At 45.1% G+C, this 27,129-nt stretch overlaps 1 protein-coding gene across 4 annotated transcripts in view; it reads left to right on the forward strand.

Moving 5' to 3' along the window:
* Positions 1-27,129, forward strand: part of TAF7L (TATA-box binding protein associated factor 7 like) — a 224,037-nt gene that overhangs the window by 176,534 nt on the left and 20,374 nt on the right. The window lies entirely within an intron of this gene.

The raw sequence follows: 27,129 nt of genomic DNA on the forward strand, positions 1-27,129 counted from the left end.
TATTTTCATTATTTATTTCTCTATCGGCTCCATTTGGGGACACAGACCATGAGTGTATGCTGCTGTCACTAGGAGGTTTGACACTATGGCAACAAAAAAAGTCAGCTCCTCCCAGCAAGGATATACCTGCCTCCAGGCCCTGAGCTAATCAGTTTTAGCTTAGTGTCTGAAGGAGGTGGACATGGTCTGGAATTCTCCAGACCAGGTCTTATGTTTTATTATTTTACTAGTTAGCGATGTGTTAGTTTTTTTATTCCTTTTTCTTTCATGTTTTCAGGTGGGGACTCAGGAGCTGCGGCTCACTGTTTCCCCATTGCGATTGAGGGGGCACAGACATTGCGTATATGTACTGTTTACCCCCTCTCGCCAACGGTCAGCGCCTGGGGTTGTACCTCATGGGTCAAGGTCCCCCTATTCCCTGCTCGCCTCGCTCGCTCATGGTAGCTCGGCATGATGCAGGTGACAGGAAGCTGACTGAAGACCTCACAGAAGACTCCATTAGGTAAGTTCTTCTGACTGAGGTGAGTATATATTCCTTTTCTCCCTTAGGTGCAGACTTGCAGCCTCTGGAGACCCTCAGTTTTTGGCCCACCTTTCAGGGTCTAATGGGGCTGGCCTGGACAAGGGGCTTTATTTTAATTTCTGGGGCGAGCAGTGGCATTTTTGGGTGAAGGGGTTCAGTTTATTCACATGCACTCAAGCTTGTGTGTGTGTGTGTGTCTATTTTTACTTATGCGGCTGACAGCCGCGGTGTTTATACTGTGCGGGCGTACGAAGCGCCGACTTACTTTCACTTTCGGCAGCAGTCTGCTGCTGGCGAATATGAGTCTCGCCCGCTCACTTCTCCGTGAGCGCATATGCGAACGACATGTGCTGGCGCCATTACTGTATTTCTTCTCGGCACTTCGGCGGCCGAGGAGCTTTAGCTCCGCCCACAGGGCCGCCGGAGCTTACAGGAGGCGCGAATTGTCCTCCAATCGGCGCTGTGCACGCGATTGTAGGTGGCAGGGGCCAATCAGCAGTGCCCCTGCTCCTGGCACGCCCCTCTCTGGCTATTGGCTGTTCTTTTCTCCCTTTCTATCTACCCTAGATCGGAGTTCTCCTCACAACAGCTGCCCTGGGGACACAGACTCGGGTGAGAGAGTTCTTTTTTCATTATGTCCGTACCCAGAACTGTTCCTTCCTCTAAACAGACAACTGGAGCATTAGTTTACCATTTTGTCTGTAAGAGCTGTAATTCCAAAATGCCTGGTTCTGCTGAACCTACTTGCTCTGCCTGCTCCACTGCTCCCCCTGGCACCCCGGATGCTCTTGCAGTCCCGGTGGATTCGGCCGCCCCTCCAGCCTGGGGTTCTTCCCTATCCCAGTATATGGCTGACTTGACTCAAGTCTCCTGTTCGGTGGCTGAGGCCTCCCGTGACGTGGTGTCTGCCTTGAAGAGGTCTGCTCTACGCCGGCCTTCTAAAGGGTCCCGCTCCTCTTCTCCACATGCTTCACGCTCTCACAAGCGTACTAGGGGTGCTTCTTCTGACTTTTCCATTGAGTCCTCAGGTAGATGTGGGTGCTCCCCTCGTGGGTCCCGCCCCCCCCCCCCCCGTGTCATCTGGTCACAAACGTGGCTCCTCCAGAGAACGTTCCCGGAGTCGCCGCTCTGCCTCGCCAGAGCCGCGTACCCGATCAGGGTCGCCCCCCTCCAGGGCTGCCCCCACTCGTTCACATTCTCCTGGTGAACTAGCGGATGAGGCTTCCGAATCGGCATCCGACTCAGAGGACCGCTCGGATACAGTTGAAACGGTGAACTCATTGGTTGCCGCCATAAGAGACACCTTTCACTTAGAGGACCCAGGATCTTCGGACGTGACTCCTGAAGTATCCTTTCATCGTGCTAAACCAGCACCTCAAATGTTCAGCTCTCACGCTGAATTTGACACCCTTCTGGAATCTGCATAGAGACATCCTGACAAGAGGTTCCCGGGAATGAAGAAGGTTCAAGCACGTTATCCATTCGCCAAGGACCTTTTCTCAAAGGTGGTTTCCCTTCCCTCTGTGGATCCACCAGTTTCCTGCCTCTCTAAGGCTACTAAACTGCCGCTAGCTAGCAGACGCGGCTGCCTTCAAGGATCCGACGGACAAGAAGGTGGAGTCCTTAGCGAAGTTTGCCTCTGAAGCAGCAGGCTCTTCCCTGCTTCCCACCTTCACCTCTGCATGGGTGTCCAAGGCCCTAACGGTGTGGTGCTCACAACTCGGTCAGAGTATCCTGGCGGGATCCTCCCCGAGGATCTGTCTGCTTTGGTTCTCCAATGCTCTAAAGCTGGGGACTTTCTGTGTACAGCTTATATGCAGTCAGCCCGTTGTGCTGCCTTTGCTGTTGGTCACCTAGCGGCCCTCTGCCGTTCCATGTGACTTAAGGCATGGGATGCGGATGCCGCCTCCAAAAGGTCTCTCACCGAGCTTCCTTTTACTGGTACCCGTCTTTTTGGCAAGCGCCTTGACGAGATTATCTCTGAGGCGACGAGGGGTAAGAGTTCCTTGTTGCCTCAAAATAAGGCTTGCACTACTTCCCAGAGGAAGTCCTCTTCCTTCCGGTCCTTTCGGACTTTTGGCCCCAATAAAGGGTCTGGGCAGGTGCCTTCGCGGGACAAGAAGGCTCCCGCGTTCTGGGCGCGCCCGTCTTGGAAGTCAGACACCAACCATTCCGGCCGTTTTGCGGCCAAATCGGGAAACCACAAACTCAGTTCCGCATGAAGTGAAGCAGATTTTTCTCCGGTGGGAGGCCGTCTCTTACTTTTTCGAGACATCTGGTCCACACACATTCAGGACTCCTGGGTCAGGGACGTGGTGTCCAACGGATACCGCATCGAATTTGCCTCCCTTCCGAGGGATCAATTTTTTTCAGTCCTGGGCCCCCCCGGTCTCCTTCTCTTGCGAAGCAGTTTCGGGAGGCCCTCCGGTCCCTACTTCTTCAAGGATTCATTGGCCCCGTTCCTCCCGGGGAATGTTTTCGGGGTTTCTATTCCAATCTTTTTGCTGTCCCCAAGAAGGGCTGTTCTGTGCAGCCAATCTTGGACCTCAAGCGTCTCAACCGTCATCTTCTCATCCGCCACTTCCGAATGGAATCTCTCCGTTCAGAAGTGGCATCCATGGAACAAGGGGAGTTTCTTTCTTCGGTGGACATCAAGGATGCCTACCTCCATGTTCCAATATTTCCCGGCCATCAGCGGTACCTCCGCTTTGCGGTTCCGGAGGGGCATTTTCAATTCGTAGCCCTCACCTTTGATCTGGCCACTGCTCCTCGGGACTTTACCAAGATCCTTGCGCCAGTGATAGCCCTGTTGCGGTCGAGAGGAGTCTCAGTGATCCCTTACCTGGATGACCTTCTCATCAAGGCTCCCACCAGTGTCCAGACTCTGGAGAATGTGGATCTCTCTCTCCAGATCTTGGATCGCTTCGGGTGGATGGTCAACTGGGACAAGTCTGTCCTCTCTCCCACCCAATCTCTGACCTTCTTGGGACTTCAATTCAACACGGGCTCTGCTCGGATTTGCCTTCCACTGGACAAACGTCTGACTCTCCTGTCAGGAGTCCGCTCCCTTCGGCCCAGGTCCCAGTTTCCATCCGCATTTGCATGGGAGTCTTGGGTCGGATGGTAGCGGCCATGGAGGCCATGCCTTTTGCCCAGTTTCATTACCGCCCCCTTCAACTGGCGATTCTCTCTCGATGGGACAGATGTCCTCTGTCTCTCGATCGCAAGATGGCTCTCCCTCGTCGGATCCATCAGTCTCTGCTCTGGTGGGTCCGCTCCCCCCTTCTTCTTCAGGGGCGATCATTTCTTCCCCTCCACTGTCAGGTGGTTACAACAGATGCCAGTCTGTCGGGCTGGGGCGGGTGTGTTCAGGGACTGGACGGTTCAAGGCCTCTGGTCTCCCCGGGAAGCCCATCTTCTGATAAACATCTTGGAACTGAGGGTGATTCTTCTTTGTCTTCTTCGTTGGGAGTCCCTGCTTCAGACCCGCCCTGTCCGCGTCCAGTTGGACAACACCACGGCCGTAGCTTACATCAATCGGCAAGGCGGCACTCGCAGCTCGGCAGCCATAGCCGAGGTGACAAAGATTCTCCTCTGGGCGGAAAACAAGGTTCCGACTATTTCAGCAATTCACATTCCAGGTGTGCCCAACTGGGAAGCGGACTTCCTCAGCCGGTCCTCAGCCGACCCCTGCGAGTGGTCACTACATGCGGAGGTCTTCGCGCAGATCTGCGACCTCTGGGGCTTTCCAGACTTGGACCTCTTCGCGTCTCGGCACAATCGGAAGATTCTTCCATTTGTGTCAAAGTCCCGGGACCCCCTGGCTCTAGCCGTGGACACCCTAGTGATTCCTTGGGCGGGGTTTGCCCTGCCCTATCTGTTCCCGCTCCTTCCCAGGGTTCTGAGGAAGCTCAAAGCGGAGGGCGTTCCCACCATACTGGTAGCTCCAGATTGGCCCCGAAGGACGTGGTACGCCGACGTAGTCAGGCTCCTGGACGACGCTCCGTTGCGCCTTCCACTTTCGTCCGGACCTGCTGTCTCAGGGTCCTCTTTGCCACCCCGATTTACAGTCGCTGCATTTGACGGTGTGACGGTTGAGACCGCGGTTTTGAGTGCCCGCGGTTTATCTTCCCAAGTCCTTCGCACCATGCTTAGGGCTCATAAGCCCTCCTAAGCGAAAATTTACCACCGTACCTGGCGGTCTTATTTTCGTTGGTGTGAAGCTCAGGTCTTGTCTCCTGTTATTTTTTCTGTTCTCCATCTTCTCTCCTTCTTGCAGTCGGGATTGGAACAGGGGTCGTCTCTCAGTTCCCTTAAACCCTTAATGACCGAGGTCATTTTGGCCTTAAGGACCGAGCCATTTTTTGCAAATGTGACCTGTGTCACTTTAAACATTAATAACTCTGGGATGCTTTTACGTATCATACTGATTCTGAGATTGTTTTTTGTGACATATTCTACTTTATATTGGTGGTAAATTGTCATCAATACTTGCATCATTTCTTTTCAAAAAATTCCATAATTTCATGAAAAATTGGAAAATTTAGCATTTTTCTAACTTTGAAACTCTCTGCTTGTAAGGAAAATGGACATTCCAAAAAAAAATGATATATTGATTCACAAATACAATATGCCTACTTTATGTTGGCATCATAAAATTGAGATGTTTTTACTTCTCAAAGTATTCAAAATGAAATTCAGTAAGTTTGTTAACCCTTTAGGTGTTTCACAGGAATAGCTGTAAAGTGGAGGAGAAAACTCAAAATCAAAATTTTTAACACTAACATGTTATTGTAGCCCCATTTTTTTTCATTTTTACAGTTGGTAACAAAAGAAAAAGATCCACAAAATTTGTAACCCCATTTCTTGTAAGTATGGAAATACCTCATATGAGGATGTAAAATGCTCTGCTGGTGAACTACAGGTCTCAGGAGGGAAGGAGCAAAATTTGTCTGAAATGGTTTTTGGGGGGCGTGTCACATTTAGGAAGCCCCCATGATGCCAAAACAGTGGGAACCCCCAACATGGCACTCCATTTTGGAAACTACACCCCTCAAGGAATGTAACAAGGGATACAGTGAGCCTTAACTCCCCACAGGTGTTCCACAACATTTTGTTAAAGTTTGAGGTTTAAATGAAAAATGAGTTTTTTTACACTAAATTGCTGGTGTTACCCCAAATTTAGCATTTTTAATTGGGGTAATAGGAGAAAAATCACTCCAAATTTTGTAGCCCCATTTCTCTCGAGTAAGGACATACCCCATATGAGGATATAAAATGCTCTGCTGGCGAATTACAGGTCTCAGAAGGGAAGGAGCTCATTTTGGAGAGAGAATTTTGCTAAAATGATTTTAGGGGGGGCATGTCGCATTTGGGAAGCCCCCATGGTGCCAGAACAGTGGGAACCCCCAACATGGCACTCCCTTTTGGAAAATACACCCCTCAAGGAATGTAACAAGGGGTACAGTGGGCCTTAACTCCCCACAGGTGTTTCACAACATTTTGTTAAAATTTGAGGTTTAAAGGAAAAATTTGTTTTTTTACACTAAATTGCTGGTGTTACCCCAAATGTAACATTTTCACAAGTGGTAATAGTAGAAAAATGACCCTAAAATGTGTAGTTCCATTTCTCTTAAGTAAGGAAATACCCCATATGCGGACGTACAGAGCTTAGAAACGAAGGAGCAAAATTTGGCTTTTGGAGAGAGCATTTTGCTGAAATGGTTTATGGGGGGCATGTCGCATTTAGGAAGCCCCCATGGCGCCAAAACAGTGGGAACCCCCAACATGGCACTCCATTTTGGAAACTACACCCCATATCGACTCCATTTTGGGTTGTAGCAAGTTTTTGACCCTTCAGGTGTTTGAGGAAAGTTTGTAGAACTCAATAGTGAAAATGAAATTTCAAATTTGGATGCATATTTTGCACTTTTAGCACCAATTTTTTTCACTTTCATAAAAATATGAAACTACACCTGCCAAGGTTTTCATCAAGGGGTATAATGAGAATTATTTTTTGTTTTGTTAGGGATATAGCAGGGTGGTGAAAATGCAAAACTACACCAGGCAAAGTATTCATCTAGGGGTGTAATGAGAATTTTTTTTTAGTTTTGTTAGGGGTTTAGCAAGGTAGTGAAAATATAAAACTACACCTGGCAAAGTATTCAACTAGGGGGTGTGACAACTCGCTCTTGCAGTGAGTTGCGGTTAGAAGTATGGAGACATAGCAATGGCTTTTCCTGATATTCAGATCAAAGCTCCTCACACAGCTTCTCCTTGCTGTGTCAGCTGCCAAAAGACAATCCCCCTCACCTGTTGAGGGAGCCTAGCTTTAAGGCCAAGAAAAGCCGGCCTGAATTGTGGGGAATGACCCCCACCCTACACTTATTCATTCCCAGTAAAGCCGTCCCATGTTGGCCTTCCAGCCACACTACAAACACAGTATCAGGCTGCAGCACAGATACCAGAACAAATATTCGGCTTTACTTCACCAAGGCCAGGATCCTTGGTGACACATAGCGTCCATCAATCACCATCCCTTTTACCTTCTCACAGGGTATAATGAGAATGGTTTTTAGATTTGTTAGGGGTTTAGAAAGATGGTGAAAATAAAAAAAAACTACATCGGCAAAAGTATTCATCTAGGGGTATAATATGAATTTTTAGTTTTGTTAGGAATTTGCCAATTAGATTTTTGGAAATAAAATGTAATGGAGAAAAAGGGGAAATTACTGAATTGTTCACTAATAAGTAATAATGTAATTTCAAGGGTGTGTTTAGGGTTATCCAAAGTAATTGTAAAAATAATTAAAGGGGACAAATTCAGAAATCAAAAGACGTGTGATAAATTTTGAAACAGTCTTCAATGCACAGACCGGGCTTGTGGGGACATGTCTCGCAGTGGTGTATGGTGAGTTTTCTAATGCCACGTTTGGAGCATACCCGACACCTCTTCTGTAGCCTACTCCCCGATTCTCTACAGGGAACTACACCAGGAAAATGTTGCCCTGGTACTATTCTGTTCTCGGATCCTGTTGCGCTGCTTCCCTCCCCTTCCATATCCCCAAACAGAAAGGCCTTTATAACATTTTCCTGAAATTGCAGGAATGTTGCTGTATTTCCTGCACGTTTGTACAGCACAAATGCATTGTACAGGGCAATTTGGAGGAGGTGCAGTGCCAATTTCTTGCCCGGGTTTTGCGAAGGGCAGTGTACGGCTGCAAGACCTGATCAGACAGATCCTCCCATGAACTTATTATAGTGCTGGATACACACAGGTTTAGGGGCACTATCTGTGGTACCACGGACTTTGACAGGGTGGATCTGTCTGGGTGTATGGTGGTAAGTACAAGGACATCACGCTTGTCCCTGTACTTGACGAGCATCATGTTGTCCTTGTACACAGCCTTGCTTTCCCCTTTCTTCAATTTTTGCCATACAAAATTTTTGGAAAGATCTCTTTGGTTTCGCCTAATGGTACCACAGGCCATAGTACCCTTGGCAAACAGGCATTGAAGTAGTGGGACACTAGTATAAAAATTGTCAAGGTAGATGTTATACCCTTGATCTAGCAGGGGGTGAACATACAATTTTTCCCATTGTTTTTAGTACAGGGGGACACTCTGAGGGCTCTAATGTTGAGTCTTTTCCCTCATAGATTCTAAATTTGTGCGTGTAGCCTGTTGCACTTTCGCACAATTTATAACGTTTTAACCCATACCTGGACCGTTTGTTAGGCAGGTATTGCCTAAAGTGCAACCTTCCCTTGTAGTGCACAAGAGACTCGTCCACTGCAATTTCTTTTTCAGGGGTGTACATTTCTGCAAATTTTTGGTTTAAATAGTTGACAAGGGGCCGAATTTTATATATACGATCAAAATTTGGGTCAGTCTGGGGTGGGCAATTTTCATTATTAGCATAATGTAAGAATTTGTGGAGGACTTCAAACCGAGCCCTTGGCATGACTGCACGGTACAAAGGAGTATGGTAAATCATATCATTGCTCCAATAAGATCGAATTGTGAGCTTTATAATTATGCCCATATTTAGAGAAAGGGCAAAAAACATTTTTAACTCCAGTGGATTGGTTGGCGTCCACTGGTAAGGCCTGACATGATATGCCTGTGGATGGGCTGCAATAAGCTGCTCGCCATACCTGTTGGTTTCTTCCACAATCAGGCTAATCAACTCTTCTGAAAAGAAGAGCTGAAAAAAATCAGCTTCTTTTAACCCCGTGGTGTTAACACGAGTGCCTGCAGTGGCCACAAACTCAGGCAAATTGGGTATAAAGCCAGAAGCTGGAGCCCACTCAGAGATGGTACTAGGACCTTGGTCAGTACTGGTACTAGGACCTGGCTCAGTACTATGCCTAGGACGGTGGCGGGGAGGTTCCTCATCAGAATCGGTAGAGGATGAGGAAGAAGAAGAGGGCAAATAAAGCAACTCTTCACAGCTGTCTGAACCTGAGGAAGATGCCAAGAAGGCATATGCCTCCTCAGTGTTGTACATGCGACGCCTTGACATTTTCAGAAGACACTTAGTTTAGATAAAACAGTGGCAAAGTGTCTCTGATGTACCAACACTAGTACTATATATTTTTGGGTATTTTTATTTTTATAATTTTTTTTATTTTTATTTTTTTTAACGGGAAAAAGATGGATGCAACTGCGGTACAAACAACAACACAGTGGCGAACTGTCACCACTGTCCTGAACAGATCTCTAGAACGAAGCTGGTGGTGAGACCAGTATAGAAAAAAAATAGCAAACTGTCACTACTATCACAAATTAGTGACGGACTAGGTAAAAATGTAAAAAGGTAGTATGGAGGTGTACGAGGTGGTGATGGGATGAAAGCGTGACAGAGTTAGATTTCTCTACTGTAGCCTACAGCAGCTGGTGAATGAATGGAATGAATGAATGGGAAGAAGTGCTTCACTGCATCCTCGCTACGCACTAGGGATGGAGGGATAGATGGATGGCGGACCGCAGCAGGGGTAAGGGGCGCCACAGCTCTTTTTTATAACATTTTCTTTCTTCTGCTACACTAAATCCGGCAACTGAATGAATGGAATGAATGAATGGAAAGAAGTGCTTCACTGCAGCCTCACTACAGCACTAGGCATGGAGGGATGGTTGGATGGAGGGAGGGATGGAAGGATGGATGGAGGGATGGATGGAGGACAGCAGCAGGGGTAAGAGGCACCACAACTCTTTTTTAGAACTAGTTCTCTAGCTTTTATAAAAGCTGAGAGTCACACTCACTTTAGCTCTTCACTGTAGCCTTTCAGATCCACAGGCTACAGTACTAGGGACAGTTGGATGGAGCAGCAGCAGGGGTAAGGGGCACCACAAATCTTTTTTTGGAACTTGTTCTTTAGCTTTTATAAGAGCGGAGAGTCACACTCAATATAGCTTTTCACTGTAGACTGTCATATCCACAGACTACAGGGACAGGTGGACGGAGCAGCAGCAGGGGTAAGGGGCACAGCTCTTTCACTTTTATGATTTCAGAAGCTTTTAAAAAAGCTATTTTTACACTGTTTCTTCTCTCTTCCTTCTCTGTAACACTAACACCGTCTCCGATCGCTACACAGACAGAAGTGAAAGCTTCGGAGCCAGCGTTACTGTTACAAAGTAGCTAAAACACTGTGATTGGTCCTCAGAGACCAATCACAGAGCTCCCTGCCCAGGACCAATGACAGATGGTCCTGGGATGTCAGGCAGAACTTGTCTCCCGCCGGTGACAGCGGGAGTTCTGCCTGTAAACCCCGGCGATGCCGCGCATCGCCGGGTTAACTGCGTGTCATATATATAAGCCGTGATGCGCGAACTGCCTGCACATTGCGGCTTATATATAAGCCACTCTGCGGGAAGGGGTTAAGGGTCAGGTGTCGGCCCTTTCTATTCTTTTTCAGCATCCTCTGGCTTCTAATTCTCATGTCCGGACCTTTCTTCTAGGAGTGGTGCACGCTGCCCCTCCTTTTCGGTCACCTTCTCCCCCTTGGGACTTAAACCTGGTTCTGGGTGTCCTCCAAGGTGCCCCCTTTGAACCCCTTAGGGAGGTGTCCTTGCGCTTCCTTTCTTGGAAAGTGGCGTTTCTTGTTGCTATCACCTCCATTCGGAGAGTGTCTGAATTGGCAGCTCTCTCCTGCCGTTCTCCGTTTCTGGTGATTCACCAGGACAAGGTTGTCTTCCGGCCAGATCCTTTTTGCCTAAGGTCGTTTCGGCCTTTCATCTCGATGAGGACATTATCCTTCCGTCCTTTTGTTTTGCTCCTTCTCATCCTAAAGAGCGTTTGTTCCACAAACTGGATGTGGTTCGGGCTGTTAGGTCCTAACTCTCTATCACCTCTTCCTTTCGTCAGTGCGATTCCCTTTTCGTCCTTACGAAAGGTCGTCGTAAGGGACAACCTGCTTCCAAGGCCACCATTTCTCGGTGAATCCGATCTGCAATTTTGGAAGCCTATCGCTGTAGGGGGAAAATTTTTCATTTTCATGGACCACTGTTCCAAAAATCTGTCAGACACCTGTGGGGCGTAAATGCTCATGGTACCCCTAATTACATTCTGTGAGGGGTGTAGTTTCCAAAATGGGGTCACATGTGTGGGGGGTCCACTGTTCTGGCACTATGGGGGCTTTGTAAACACACATGGCCTTCAATTTCGGACACATTCTCTCTCCAAAATCCCAATGGCATTCCTTCTCTTCTGAGCATTGTAGTTTGCCCGCAGAGCTCTTTACATCCACATATGGGGTATGTTCTTACTCAGAAGAAATGGGGCTATAAATTTTGGGGGGCTTTTTTCCTATTCTCCCTTGTGAAAATGAAAAAGGTAGGGTTACACCAGCATTTTTTTTTTTTTTTTCATTTTCGCATCCAACTTTAACGAAAATTTGTCAAACACCTGTGGGGTGTTAAGGCTCACTATACACCATGTTACATTCCGTGAGGGGTGTAGTTTCCAAAATGGGGTCACATCTGGGTATTTATTGTTTTGCGTTTATGTCAGAACCGCTGTAAAATCAGCCACCCCTGTGCAAATGACCAATTTAGACCTCAAATGTACATGGCGCTCTCACTCCTGAGCCTTGTTGTGCACCCGCAGAGCACTTTACGCCCACATATGGGGTATTTCTGTATTCAGGAGAAATTGCGTTACCAATTTTGGGGGTCTTTTTTTTTCCTTTTACCGCTTGTGAAAATTAAAAGGATGGGGCAACACCAGCATGTTAGTGTAAAAATATTTTTTTTTTACACTAACATGCTGGTGTAGACCTCAAAATTACTTTTTCATAAGGGGTAAAAGGAGAAAAAGCCCCCCAAAATTTGTAACACAATTTCTCCCTAGTAAGGAGATACCCCATATGTGGCCCTAAACTGTTCCCTTGAAATACGATAGGGCTCCGAAGTGAGAGAGCGCCATGCGCATTTGAGGCCAAAATTGGGCATTTGAATCCACCACAAAAATCTCCCGATCATCGTCCAGCAGTTCCGTGATTGATCGGTCGTTCTGACCGATCAATCATGTGATCGTGAGGCGGCACCCGTGCCACCTCACTCCTGCTGGGTATGGGTGAATGGGGCTGTCTCGAACTAGCCCGGAATAGCGCAAATCACGGTCTGAATTGACTGACGATTTGCCGCGATCTCAGACATGGGGGGTCCCGGGACCCCCCTGGGTGATATGCCGTGATGGCTGCTTATAGACATCAGCAGTCATCCCGTTCCGATCACCGTGAACTTCTTAGCAGCGCCGTACATTTACGGCGCTCGTCCTTAAGGGGTTAAGGACCCAGGGCTTATGGGTACGCCCTGGCTTCCTGGTAGTTAAGGACCAAGGATGCCCGTGGGAATTTTGGCCCCCACTGCTCGCCGGGCGGGGACCGGACCGGGGTCACTGCTGATATTGATCAGCAGGCACCCCGTACAAATGACCCCCCAATGTCGGCGATCGCTTCAAATCACCGGTGAATTTACACCGGCGATTTGCCGCTATTCCGGGTCATATGGGTCTATGGTGACCCGGTGACCGGGAAAATGAGGGGCATCGGGGTTGTCCAAGACACCCACGATCCCCCTGAAGGGATAGGAGTGTGGTGGCAGGGTTGCCACCCCTCTTATCCCTGCTATTGGTCATATAGAAGCAACGACCAATAGCAGATCGGGGGCGGGGGTTCAACTTTCGGTTTCCCCGTTCTGCCCACCCACAATAGGTGGGGCAGAACGGGGAAACCAACAGGGACCGGTGCCTAAGTCCACTTACCCATCGGCGGAGGCTGCGGGCGGCGATTTCGTGCGGCTGGCTCCCTGGATCCTACGGAAGCCGGTAAGTTACGTAGCAACATCTGGAGGGCTACAGTTTAAGACCACTATACAGTGGTCTCTAAACTGTAGCCCTCCAGATGTTGCAAAACTACAAATCACATCATGCCCAAACAGCAAACAGCTGTCTCGGTATGCTGGGAGTTGTAGTTGCGTACCTCCAGCTGTTGCATAACTACATCTCCCAGCATGCCCTTCCGCCATCAGTACATGCTGGGAGTTGTAGTTTTGCAACAGCTGGAGGCAAACTGGTTGGAAAATACTGAGATAGGTAACAGAACCTAACTGAAGGTTTTCTAACCAGTGTGCCTCTAGCTGTTGCAAAAGTACAACTCCCAGCATGCATGGTCTGTCAGTACATGCTGGGAGTTGTAGTTTTGAAACAGTTGGAGCTACAGGGTACACTCACACGGGAGAGTTTACAGTAAGTTCCCTGCTTGAAGTTTTACACCCCCTTACACTGCCCCCCCCCCCCCCCCCCCAATAAAAATGAAAAACGTATTGTATGGCAGTGTTTCCAAAACAGAGCCTCCAGCTGTTGCAAAACAACAACTCCCAGCATTTCTGGACCGCCACTGACTGTCCAGGCATGCTGGGAGTTTTGCAACAGCTGGAGGCATGCTGTTAGGGGTATTCTACGCCAGTGATTCCCAATGTCCACCCCTATGCAATTCCTAATTTAGTCCTCAAATGTGCATGGCGCTCTCTCACTTCGGAGCCCTGTTGTATTTCAAGGAAACAGTTTAGGGCCACATATGGGGTATTTCTGTACTCGGGAGAAATTGCACTACACATTTTGCGGGGCTTTTTCTTCTTTTACCCCTTATCAAAAGGAAAAGTTGGGGGCTACACTAGCCTGTTAATGTTAAAAAAAAAAATACACTAACTTGCTGGTGTTGCCCCATACTTTTTGTTTTCACAAGAGGTAAAAGGAGAAAAAGACCCCCAAAATGTATAAGACAAATTCTCCTGAGTACGGCAATACCCCATATGTGGGCGTAAAATGCTCTGAGGGCGCACAACAAGGCTCAGGAGTGAGAGTGCACTATGTACATTTGAGGCCTAAATTGGTGATTTGCACAGAGGTGGCTGATATTACAGCGGTTCTGACATAAACACAAAAAAAAAATACCCACATGTGACCCCATTTTGGAAACTACACCCCTCACAGAACGTAACAAGGGGTATAGTGAGCCTTAACACCCCACAGGTGTTTAATGAAAATTCTTCAAACTTGAATGGAAAAAATAAAAAATAAAACACTTTTCACAAAAATGCTAGTGTTACCCTAATTTTTTCATTTTCACAAGGGAAAATAGGAAAAAAGCCCCCCAAAATTTGTAACCCCATTTCTTCTGAGTAAGAACATACCCCATATGTGGATGTAAAGTGCTCTGCAGGTGCACTACAATTCTCAGAAGAGAAGGAGCGCTATTGGGCTTTTGAAGAGAAAATTTGTCCGTAACTGAAGGCCACATGTGTTTACAAAGCCCCCATAGTGCCAGAACAATGGACCCCCCCCCCCACATGTGACCCCATTTTGGAAACTACACCCCTCATGTAATGTAATAAGGGGTACAGTGAGCATTTACGCCCCACAGGTGTCTGACAGATTTTTGGAACAGTCCACTGTTCCAAAGATCTGTCAAACGCCAGTGGGGTGTAAATACTCACTGCACCCCTTATTAAATTCTGTGAGGGGTGTAGTTTCCAAAATGGAGTCACATGTGAGGGGGTCCACTGTTCTGGCACCACAGGGGGCTTTGTAAACGCACATGGCCCCTGACTTCCATTCCAAACAAATTCACTCTCCAAAAGCTCAATGACACTCCTTCTCTTCTGAGCATTGTAGTTCGACAGTAGAGCACTTGACGTCCACACATGGGGTATTTCCATACTCAGAAGAAATGGGGTTGCACATTTTGGGGGATCATTTTATCCTATTACCCCTTGTAAAAATGTAAAATTTTGGGGGGAAAAAAGCATTTTAGTGAAAAAAAAATTTTCATTTACACATCCAACTTTAACAAAAAGTCGTAAACCACCTGTGAGGTGTTAAGGCTCACTGTAGCCCTTGTTACATTCCTTGAGGTGTGTAGTTTCCAAAATAGTATGCCATGTGTTTTTTTTTTTTTTTTTGTTCTGGCTTCTTAAATGCGACATGCCCACCAAAAACCATTAATCAAAATTTGCTCTCAAAAAGCCAAATGTTTGCCCGCAGAGCATTTTACATCCTAACATGGGGTATTTCCATACTCGGAAGAGATGGGGTTACAAATTTTGGGGGGCATTTTCTTTCATTACCTTTTGTAAAAATTGTAAATTTCTGAAAAAAACTGCACTTTAGTGAAAAAATCTTTTTTTCATTTACACAACCAACTTTACCGAAAAGTTGGCAAACACCTGTGGGGTGTTTAGGCTCACTGGACCCCTTGTTACATGCCTTGAGGGGTGTAGTTTCCAAAATGGTATGCCATGTGGGGGTTTTTATGCTGTTCTGGCACCATAGGGGCTTCCTAAATGTGACATGCCCCCCAAAAACCATTTCGTCAAAATTCACTCTCCAAAATCCCATTGTTGCTCCTTCCCTTCTGTGCCCTCTACTGCGCCCGCCGAACACTTGACATCCACATAAGAGGTATTTCCTTACTCGAGAGAAATTGAGATAAAAATTTTGGGGGACTTTTTCTCCTATTACCCCTTGCAAACATTCAAAAACTGGGTCTACAAGAACATGCAAGTGTAAAAAATGAAGATTTTGAATTTTCTCCTTCACTTTTCTGCTATTCCTGTGAAACACCTAAAGGGTTAACACACTTACTGAATGTCATTTTGAATACTTTGAGGGGTGCAGTTTTTATAATGGGGTCTTTTGTGGGGTATTTCTAATATGAAGGCCCTTCAAATCCACTTCAAATCTGAACTGGTCCCTGAAAAAATCCGATTTTGAAAATTTTGTGAAAAATTGGAAAATTGCTGAGGAACTTTGAAGCCCTCTGATGTCTTCCAAAAGTAAAATCATGTCAACTTTATGATGCAGACATAAAGTAGACGTCAAGTGCTCTGCTGGCGCACTACAATGCTCAGAAGTGAAGGAGCGTCATTGAGCTTTTGTTCAATGGAGCTTTTGTTTGGAATGGAAGTCAGGGGCCATGTGCGTTTACAAAGCCCCCCGTGGTGCCAGAACATTGGACCCCCACACACACACATAGTTACATAGTTAGTACGGTCGAAAAAAGACATATGTCCATCAAGTTCAACCAGGGAATTAAGGGGTAGGGGTGTGGCGCGATATTGGGGAAGGGATGAGATTTTATATTTCTTCATAAGCATTAATGTTATTTTGTTCCAGGAATGTATCTAATCCTAAGGAAAAAAGGGGGGGTACCAAATGCCTCTAGACTAATACCATAAAATGGTACATGATGATGAAATTACAGAAAAAATAATAAATGATAAATCGGACTGTGCTTCACTTTAAATGATGTACAAATTTAATATAAAAAATACAAATAGGACATAAAATAAATAATACAAATCTAATACAAAAATGCCTCCTACCACAGGGCCCTTGTGGGGAGGTGAGATAATTAAATACAAAGCATATATTAAAAATATTTTTGTAAAAATTATAGCATGTGAATTACGTTCTACCGCTATCTCAATGTATTGTAAACCGACATAGTATACTTTTGTGCGGTATACTCCGTTCCCATGTGATTTAGAACAGTTCTCAAAGTGATATAGTTACCAACTCCTCAGGGTGGTTTTGGCTGGACGTCCGAGAGATAAATATATGAGGACTGTATTCAGCGCTAGCGTGCGCTTACGGTGACGGGCCCGGATGCCACAGGCCAAAAAAGGTCACCGGTCACGGAATAATGGCAGGCTCGATGGCAGATGCAATGGAGGCTTTATCCAGCGCTGGCATGCGCTTGCGATGACGGGCCCGGTTGCCGCAGGCCAAGGAGAAGTCACCGATCGCGGAGTAGCTCCGGAGATGTAGATATACTCGGAGATATATGGATCTTGCTCCGGAAACAGGGAAAGGAAAGCCTCGTGGAAGATCTCTCGGCGTCTGGTGGAATGGCGGATGAATTACAGCCAGGTGTACAATCAGCAGGTGATGGAGTTGTATCGGAGATAGATGATGGCGGTTTGTAGATTGCGGTAGTCATGCAATAAATATTTCTTTCTCTAGACGCGTTTCAGGGTACTTTATATATGACCCTTTCCTCAGTAGAGATATCTTTAACAGTGAAGCTCAAAGTCCTTTTATACATGTTACCTGTCTAATTGTTACAGGTGTGTTTCTGTTTAAATCTTCCGCAAATAGCGGAGTGGAGTGGGAAAACATGGAGTTGTTTCATCTTAATAAAGCAGTGTTCACATTTAGAATCAGTATATATGCGTTCTTATTTAAATATAGTGTCATATATATTGTAAACATTGGAATGATACATATAACATGCAGTAAAGTGTACAGATAAAGTGTATAGTACTGAGATAGAAGACAAAAAGATAATAAAATAAAAATAAATAAAAACGAAAATAAAAATAAAACTAAAATAAAAATAAATAAAAATAAAAATAAAAAATAAAAAGTAATAATTAAATAAATAAAGAAGGATAAAAATAAAAATAAGAAAAAATAAAGATAAAAAGATATAAAATAAATATAAAATAGGTGTATAAATAAAATAAAATGCTATAGATTTACATGAAAATAATTAGTGTACAAGAAGGTTGAAGGATGGTCAGACACGCAGAGCAAAAACAGAGTGGGTCCGACCTCTCCATGGGGGCCCCCAAGTTTGGAAAAGGGGGGGCCTCCATGGGGAGAGCGGGACACACTCTACAGAAATCCAAAAAGTTCAAAATTCGAGTTCAGGCCATTCGGCTCTAGAGAATTAAATTCATAAATCTTCTGACTTTCAGCCTTAGACATTTTAACGATGAAGCTGCCTCCTCTCCAATCTTTCTTAATAGTTTGTAAGCCTGTATAGAAAAAAGTGGTAATTTCTTTATTATGAAATTTTGCAAAATGGGCTGATAAAGGGTGTTTTAGGTTTCCATTTTTTATATTTGTTAGATGTTCAGCAATTCTAGTTTTTAATGGTCTTTTAGTTCTCCCAATGTATTGTTTCATACATCCACACTGTATCAAATATAGTACTCCACTTGTGTGGCACGAGATGTGTTCTTTAATGATCCATTTAAAGTCAGTAGTACATGATGAAATTTCTGTAGTTTTTTTAGGGCCCTTCACTTTCATACAGTTGGGGCATATTCCACATCTAAAAAAGCCTTTTGTGTTTAGCCACGTCTCAGACATATTATGAATTTTTATGGGTGGTTTTACACTTGGTGCAATCGTTATCCCCAAATTGGGGGCCTTTTTATATACAATGGGGGCTCGGTCTGGCAGCAATCCTCCTATATCTTTATCTTGTTTAACCATATGCCAGTGTTTATTGATAATTTGTTCAATTTTTTTATATTCATAATTATAAGGTAAAATTAATTTAATTGAATGTTCAGTGGATATAGTGTCTTTATCTTTTGGTACAAAAAATGTGGTTCTATCTAGAAGTTTAACATGATTAAGGGACTGGGTTAGAAGTGTGTCCAGATAATTTTTATCCTTGAAAAGAGAAGTCATATCTTCTGCTTCTTCCAAAAAAGTATTGTTCGATGTACAGTTACGTTTTAAACGGCGAAACTGTCCTTTAGGGATATTTGTAAGCCAACTAGACAGATGGCAGCTTGTATAGTCGATATAGCTATTTTTCGTGGTAGGTTTCTTATAAGTATTGCAATTTAATCTGGTTTTATCCGGGCTCACTTTGATCTCTAAATCAAGGAAGGTGATGGATTGTGTACTAATGTGTGAAGTAAAGTTGAGAAAGTGACTATTAGTGTTTAAATTGTTAATAAATAAATCTAAATCTGTGATGGACCCATCCCAAATTAAAATAATATCGTCAATGTAACGTCTCCAGAGCACCAGACTTGGTGTATCTAATCCTGTTTTAAAGCTGTAAATTGTTCCAGCTGTGACCAGTTCCTGAGGTAGACCGTTCCATAAATTCACAGTCCTCACGGTAAAGAAGGCGTGTCGCCCCTTGAGACTAAACTTTTTCTTCTCCAGACGGAGGGAGTGCCCCCTCGTCCTTTGGGGGGGGTTTAACCTGAAACAGTTTTTCTCCATATTTTTTGTATGGGCCATTAATATACTTATATACGTTTATCATATCCCCCCTTAAACGTCTCTTCTCAAGACTAAACAATTGTAACTCCTTTAATCACTCCTCATAGCTAAGATGTTCCATGCCCCATATTAGTTTAGTCGCGCGTCTCTGCACCCTTTCCAACTCCGCAGTGTCCCTTTTATGGACAGGTGCCCAAAACTGAACAGCATATTCCAGGTGAGGCCGTACCAATGATTTATAAAGGGGGAGTATTATGTCCCTGTCCCTTGAGTCCATGCCTCTTTTGATACATGACAATATCCTGCCGGCTTTGGAAGCAGCAGCCTGACATTGCATGCTATTCTGTAGTCTGTGATCTACAAGTACACCCAGATCCTTCTCTACCAGTGACTCTGCCAGTTTAATCCCCCCTAAGACATACGATGCATGCAGGTTATTAGTACCCAGATGCATAACTTTACATTTATCCACATTGAACCTCATTTGCCAAGTGGATGCCCAGACACTTAGTCTATCCAAGTCATCTTGTAACTTCTATAGACTGTACTGTGCTACAAAGCTTGGTGTCATCTGCAAAGATAGAAACAGAGCTGTTAATACCATCCTCTATATCATTGATAAATAAATTAAACAACAGCGGTCCCAGTACTGAACCTTGGGGTACACCACTAATAACCGGGGACCAATCAGAGTACGAATCATTGACCACCACTCTCTGGGTACGATCCATGAGCCAGTGTTCAATCCAGTTACAAACTAAAATTTCCAAACCCAAAGACCTTAACTTACCTGTCAGACGTCTATGAGGGACAGTATCAAACGCTTTAGCAAAATCCAGAAACACTATATCCACAGCCATTCCTCTGTCAAGGCTTCTACTCACCTCTTCATAAAAGCAAATTAGATTGGTTTGACAACTTCTATCCTTAGTAAACCCATGCTGGCTATCACTTATAATACAATTATCCCCTATGTATTCCTGTATGTAATCCCTTATTAGTCCTTCAAACTATTTACCCACAATGCACGTTAAACTTACCGGTCTATAGTTTCCTGGGGAAGACCTAGAGCCCTTTTTGAAGATTGGCACCACATTCGCCTTGCGCCAGTCCCTTGGCACAATACCAGACACCAGAGAATCTCTAAATATCATGAACAGGGGTACAGATATTACTGAACTTACCTCTCTAAGAACTCTTGGGTGTAGTCCATCCGGTCCTGGGGATTTGCTTACATTTATATCACTTAACTTACCTTGTACCATCTCTACATTAAGCCAGTTCAGTACATTACATGATGTGTTACCAGCACTGACCTGGCCAATGTCAGCTCCTTCTTCCATAGTGTATACAGAACTAAAGAACCCATTCAGTAGCTCCGCCTTCTCTTGATCGCCTGTGACAACCTCCCCATTATCATTATTAAGGGGTCCTACATGCTCTGTCCTTGGTTTTTTTGCATTTATATATCTAAAAAAATATTTAGGATTAGTTTTGCTTTCTTTGGTCACCTGTCTCTCATTTTGAATTTTTGCTGTTTTTATTAAATTTTTACAGATTTTATTAAGCTCCTTGTACTGTTTAAATGTTATAGCTGACCCATCAGATTTGTATTTTTTGAAGGCTATTTTTTTGTTGTTTATTGCTCTTTTAACATCATGTGTCAGCCATGTAGGATTTAGTTTTAATCGTTTATATTTGTTCCCCTTTGGTATATATTTAGCTGTATAGTTATTTAGAGTTGATTTAAAGATGTCCCATTTACCTTCTGTATCAGTATTTGACAACACCTCCCCCCAGTCTATGTCCTGTAGTGCAGCCCTCAGCCCAGGGAAATTTGCCTTTTTAAAGTTATATGTTTTTGCCTTCCCCGCCTGTCTTTGTTTTCTACATTTTAAGTCAAAAGTAACTATATTGTGGTCGCTATTACCAAGGTTTTCCCGCACAGTTACATTACCAATCAGCTCTGCGTTGTTGGAAATGATCAGATCCAACAAGGCATCACTTCTTGTTGGGTCCTCCACAAACTGGCCCATAAAATTATCCTGCAATAAATTTAGGAATTGTCGCCCCTTTGTAGTTTTAGCCAACCCTGGACCCCAATCTATATCTGGATAGTTAAAATCTCCCATTATTACCACTGTACCTGCCCGGGCGGCCCTCTCTATTTGTTTATGAAGCTGAACTTCTATCTCTTCAGTGATATTAGGGGGTCTGTAGATTACACCAAATACTATTTTTTCAGTATTTCCCTCCTTTTGTAATTCTACCCACAATGATTCCACATCCTCAGAATCATCACACACTATGGCATCGTTCACACTGACTTTCATACCACTTCTTACATACAGACAGACTCCACCACCTTTTCTGTTCATTCTATCCTTGCGAAACAATGTAAACCCCTGCAGATTGACAGCCCAGTCATGCGAGGAGTCCAGCCATGTCTCAGTGACCCCAACTATATCAATATGTTCCTCCAGTATCAAGGCCTCAAGCTCCCCCATTTTATTTGCTAGGCTTCTGGCATTTGTGAACATACACTTTACATTTCCATCCTTTATGTTATTGGGGTTAATGGGATTCAAGGGTGTAAGTTTTATTTTCCTATGAAGCTTATTCCTATTAACTATTCTAACATGTGACCACATTTTGGAAACTACACCCCTCACAGAATTTAATAAGGGTTGCAGTGACTATTTACACCCTACTGGCATTTGACAGATCTTGTCAGACACCTGTGGGGCGTAAATGCTCACTGCACCCCTTATTACATTCCGTGAGGGGTGTAGTTTCCAAAATGGGGTCACGTGGGGGGGGGTCCATTGTTACACGTGGCCTTCAATTCCGGACAAATTTGCTCTTCAAAATCCCAATGCTGCTCCCTCTCTTCTGAGCATTGTAGTGCACCCGCAGAGCACTTTACAGCCACATATGGGGTATGTTCTTACCAAGAAGGAAAGGGGTTACAAATTTTGGGGAGCTTTTTTTTTCTATTTTCCCTTGTGAAAATGAAAAATTTAGGGTAACACCAGCATTTTAGGGAAAAAAAACTTCTTTTTTTTTTCATTTTCCCATCCAAATTTAACGAAAAATTTTCACTATACCCCTTATTACGTTCCGTGAGGGGTGTAGTTTCCAAAATGGGGTCACATGTGGGTATTTATTTTTTTGCGTTTGTCAGAGCCGCTGTAAAATCAGCCACCTCTGTGCAAATCACCAATTTAGGCCTCAAATGTACATGGTGTGCTCTCACTCCTGAGCCTTGTTGTGCGCCCGCAGATCACTTTACGTCCACATATGGGGTTTTTCCGTACTCAGGAGAAATTGCGTTACAAATTTTGGGAGGCTTGTTTTCCTTTTTCCTCTTGTGTAAATGAAAAGCATGGAACACCACCAATTAAAAATTTTTAACACTAACATTCTGGTGTAGACGCCAATATTTCATTTTCATAAGGGTAAAAGAAGGAAAAGCCCCACAAAATTTGTAACACAATTTCTGCCGAGTACGGAAATACCCCATATGTGGCCCTAAACTGTTGCTGTGAAATACGACAGGGCTCCGAGGTGAGAGAGTGCCATGCGCATTTGAGGCCTAAATTAGGGATTTGCATACGGGCGGACACGGTTGCAAGCGTTACTCTTGCCTCCTCCACCACAAATACCCTACGCTAGTGTTTCCCAAACAAGGTGCCTCCAGCTGTTGCAAAACTCCCAGCATGCCTGGACAGTCAATGGCCGTCTTGCAATGCCGGGAGTTGTTATTTTGCAACAGTTGGAGGCTCTGTTTTGGAACGCATTGTTATTTGGGGGGGGGGGGGAGTGGAATTGTGTAAGGGTGTATATGTAGTGTTTTACTTTTTATTTTGTGGTAGTGTAGTGTAGTTAGTGTTTGTAGGGTACATTCACACGGGCGTGGGTTTACAGTGAGTTTCCCGCTGGGATTTTGAGTTGCGGTGGAAAATTTGCCACAGCTCAAACTTGCATTGGGTAACTCACTGTAAAGCTCCGCCCATGTGAATGTACTCTGTACATTCACATTGTGGGGGGGGGGGGGGGGGGGGTAGGGGGTGTTTACGGGTGAAAACCTCCGACTTGCAAAACTACAACTCTAAACGTGAACAGACAGACTGTGCATGCTGGGAGTTGTAGTTCTGCTACAACTGAAGGCACACTGGTGGGAAAACACTGAATTAGGTAACAGACTAACTGTTTCCCCACCAGTGTGCCTCCAGCTGTTGCAAAACTACAACTCCCAGCATGTACTGACAGCTGCTTGTTGCCAGGCATGCTGGTAGTTTTGCAAGATCTGGAGGGCCACAGTTTAGGACCGCTGCACAGTGATTTCCAAACTGTGGTCCTCCAGATCTTGCAAAACTACAAATCCCAGCATACCCAGACAGCAATTGGCTGTCTGGGCCTGCTGAGAGTTGTAGTTTTGCAACAGCTGGAGCCACACAACTACAACTCCCCGCATGCCCAGACAGCCGTTTGCAGCCGGGCATGCTGGGAGTTGTAGTTTTGCAACATCTGGAGAACTACAGTTTGGAGACCGCTGGGATCGTCCAGATCTTGCAAAACTACAACTCCCGGCATGCCCAGACAGGCATTGGCTGTCTGGGCATGCTGGGAGTTGTAGTTTTGCAATTTGTCAGGGGGAGGGCACTTTCCCTCGTCACTCCGCGCACCCGCTATCGCCGCCGCGCCAGATCTTCAGGTTCTCCGCGCACCTGCCACACACCAGCCGCCCCTGCACACCCGATCGCTGGTCATGTTAATCAAATGGGGTCCCAGGGTGTCGGGCGGGAGTGGTCTCCTGCCGGACACCCCGGGACTTTAGCTAATTAACCCGATCAACGGGAGCGCGCACTTAATGAACGCCGCCTTTATATGGCAGAATGCGCGGAGGTATTGCGTTATCCGTTAAATGCAGCGTTCTGCGCGAAGGGGTTAAGCAGAACTTCTCACCTGCCGGAGACAACCGGACGTGAAAAGTTCAGCCCCCGGGATGCAGCAGCAGCTGCAAATATGTGAATGAAGTGTATACCCGTCGCTCTGCGCGAACCCACTTCAGCAGCCGACGGGTATGCCTATTCTGCGTTAAGGGAATATTAACCCCTTAAGGACCCAGCCAATTTTCAGTGTAGGACCCGGCCATTTTTTTGCACATCTGACCACTGTCACTTAAGCATTAATAACTCTGGGATGCCTTTACCTTTCATTCTGATTTAGTTTTTTTGTGACATATTCTACTTTATGTTAGTGATAAATTTTCGTCGATACTTGCATAATTTTTCTGTGAAAAATTACAAAATTTGATGAAAATATTGAAAAAGTTGCATTTTTCTAACTTTGAAGCTCTCTGCTTGTAAGGAAAATAGACATTCCAAATAAATTATATATTGATTCACATATACAATATGTCTACTTTATGTTTGCATCATAAATTTGTCATGTTTTTACTTTTGGAAGACATCAGAGGGCTTCAAAGTTCAGCAGCTATTTTCCACTATCTAAAAAATAACTAAAAAATAAGGTGCAGCTCACAACAGAAGGACCGAGGCAGTTAAAGCTAAGGCCGGACCCCACCGGCAACAATAATGTAAATTAATAAAAACCTATAGCTTATGCCTCTAGGACCTCACCAATGGTGCATAATGGTGTGGACAAAGATAGATGTAACAGCGTTTATTCAAAAATTGCTTTTAATTCAGATATAAAATGTAATATATATATATATATATATAAAAATAGTAGCAAAATATCACACTACACTGGCATTAATCTAATGAGAATCTCACTGGGCCCTAGTGAGGTATCAAAAAATGTGTGAATTAATATTTAAATAAGTCCATGAATTTGCAGATAAAAAAAAAAAATTATAAAAATAAAAATACCAATATAAAAATAAGTCCGTAAAAAACGTATGGATATTGTAACATAAAGTCAATGAAAAAATTAATAAAAAAAGTTGATGAATGAATGATACGGAGTATCTCTCACCACTGCTTCTGGCTTGATCTGTTGTAGTAGATGGGTCGCAGCCTTATATTCCTCATGTGCCCCAATGAGTGGAAGGGGGGCACACACAGATTGATAGATCTCCCTTAGCAGCCCCGTTGGCAAGGGGGCGCAAATAGATGTTGCGTATCGTGAGCTCCGATGGCAGGGGAGCAAGCGGCAGTTGCAGCGCTCGGGACCTCGTTCGCTTACCGGCTTAGCACAGACGGCACTAGTCTGGCACTCACAAAATTTTAAAAATCTGAATTTTTCAGGGACCAGTTCAGTTTTGAAATGGATTTGAAGGGCCTTCATATTAGAAATACCCCACAAATGACCCAATTATAAAAACTGCACCCCTCAAAGTATTCAAAATGACATTCAGTAAGTGTGTTAACCCTTTAGGTGTTTCACAGGAATAGCAGCAAAGTGAAGGAGAAGATTCTAAATCTTAATTTTTTACACTCGCATGTTCTTCTAGACTTCTAGTTTTTGAATGTTTGCAAGGAGTAATAGGAGAAAACTTCCCCCAAAATTTTTAACCAAATTTCTCTCGAGTAAGGAAATACCTCATATGTGTATGTCAAGTGTTCGGAGGGTGCAGTAGAGGGCTCAGAAGGGAGGGAGCAATATTGGGATTTTAGAGAGTGAATTTTCCTGAAATGGATTTTGGGGGGACATGTCGCATTTGGAAACCACCCCTCAGTGAAACAGTGGGCTGTGCAAATGAAAAATTAAATTTCTCTATTGGCTTCATTGGGGGACACAGACTCTGGGTATATGCTGCTGTCTCTAGGAGGCTTGACACTATGGTAACCAAAAAGTCGGCTCCTCCCAGCAGGATATACCCGCCTCCAGGCCACTTAGCAATTCAGTTTTTGCTTAGTGTCTTAAGGAGGTGGACACTGGTCTGGTGTTCTCCAGACCAGGTCTCATATTTTTTAGGTTTAGGGAATGTGTTAGTGCTTTATACCTTTTATTTCTGTTTTCAGGTGGGGACTCAGGAACACAACGTTCACGGTTTCCCCACTGCGAGAGGAAAGGCATCTTGGATGTACTGTTAACCCCCTCTCGCCAACGGTCAGCGCTTGGGGTTGTACCTCATGGGTCCGGGTCCCCCTACCTCCCTGCATGCCTCGCTATGAGCTTGGCTTATTGCAGGAGAAAATGCTGACTGAAGACTACATTCTGAAGACTTCTTTAGGTAAGTTCTTCAGCATAGGTGAGTATTTTTTCTCTCCCTAGGTCTTGCAACAGCTGGAGACCCCTGTTTTTTTGGATCTCTCCTACAGAAGCTGGGGCTGGCCGGGGGATACTTTATTCTTCCCTGCAGGGGGAGTGTTTTTTATTATATGGGGAGCAGTGGAGCTATGGGGCAGTGTTTGTCAGTATGGGCACTTTATTTGGGAGATGTGTTTTACTATACACGCCGCAGGTTTTTCCCTGCGGGCGTGTGCGCCTTTTTACTTTCATTTACGGCACTTCGCCCGCTCGGGGTTCGGAGCGGGCGCCATTACTAAGTCCTGCTGTGTTTCTTCGGCGGCTCGGCAGACGTTAGCTCTGCCCACCAGGCCGCATAAGCGCCTCAGCAGCGCGAAATAGCCGCCAATCAGTGCCGTGCACGCATTTGGGGCCGTGCAGGGGCCAGTCTTAGCGCCCTTGCCTTTGACCCGGCCTCTTCCTCCTATTGGCCGGCGTCTTTTCTCTCTTCTCACAGCCACGGTGTGGAGTTCTCCTCACAGCAGCTGCCTTGGGACACAGACTTGGGTGAGACTGTTCATTTTTTTGCTATGTCCGTGCCCAGAACTGTTCCTCCCTCTAAGCAGATATCCCCCTGCTATTTCTAACCCAGGTGCTCCTTCTGACAATGTGGCTTCGGCCACCCCTCCAGCCTGGATTTCCTCCCCCTCCCAGTCTATATCAGTCTTGGCACAGGTCTCCCGTTCCGTGGCATAATAGGGGTGTCTCCTCTGACTCATCCCCGGAGTCTCCTGGTAGAAACAGCCATTCCTCTCGCAGGTCTCGCCCGACCGCTTCTTCAGGCCACACGCGTCACTCTTCCAGAGGACGTT

The sequence above is a fragment of the Hyla sarda genome, chromosome 9 (assembly GCF_029499605.1).
Source record: "Hyla sarda isolate aHylSar1 chromosome 9, aHylSar1.hap1, whole genome shotgun sequence".
NCBI lineage: Eukaryota > Metazoa > Chordata > Amphibia > Anura > Hylidae > Hyla > Hyla sarda.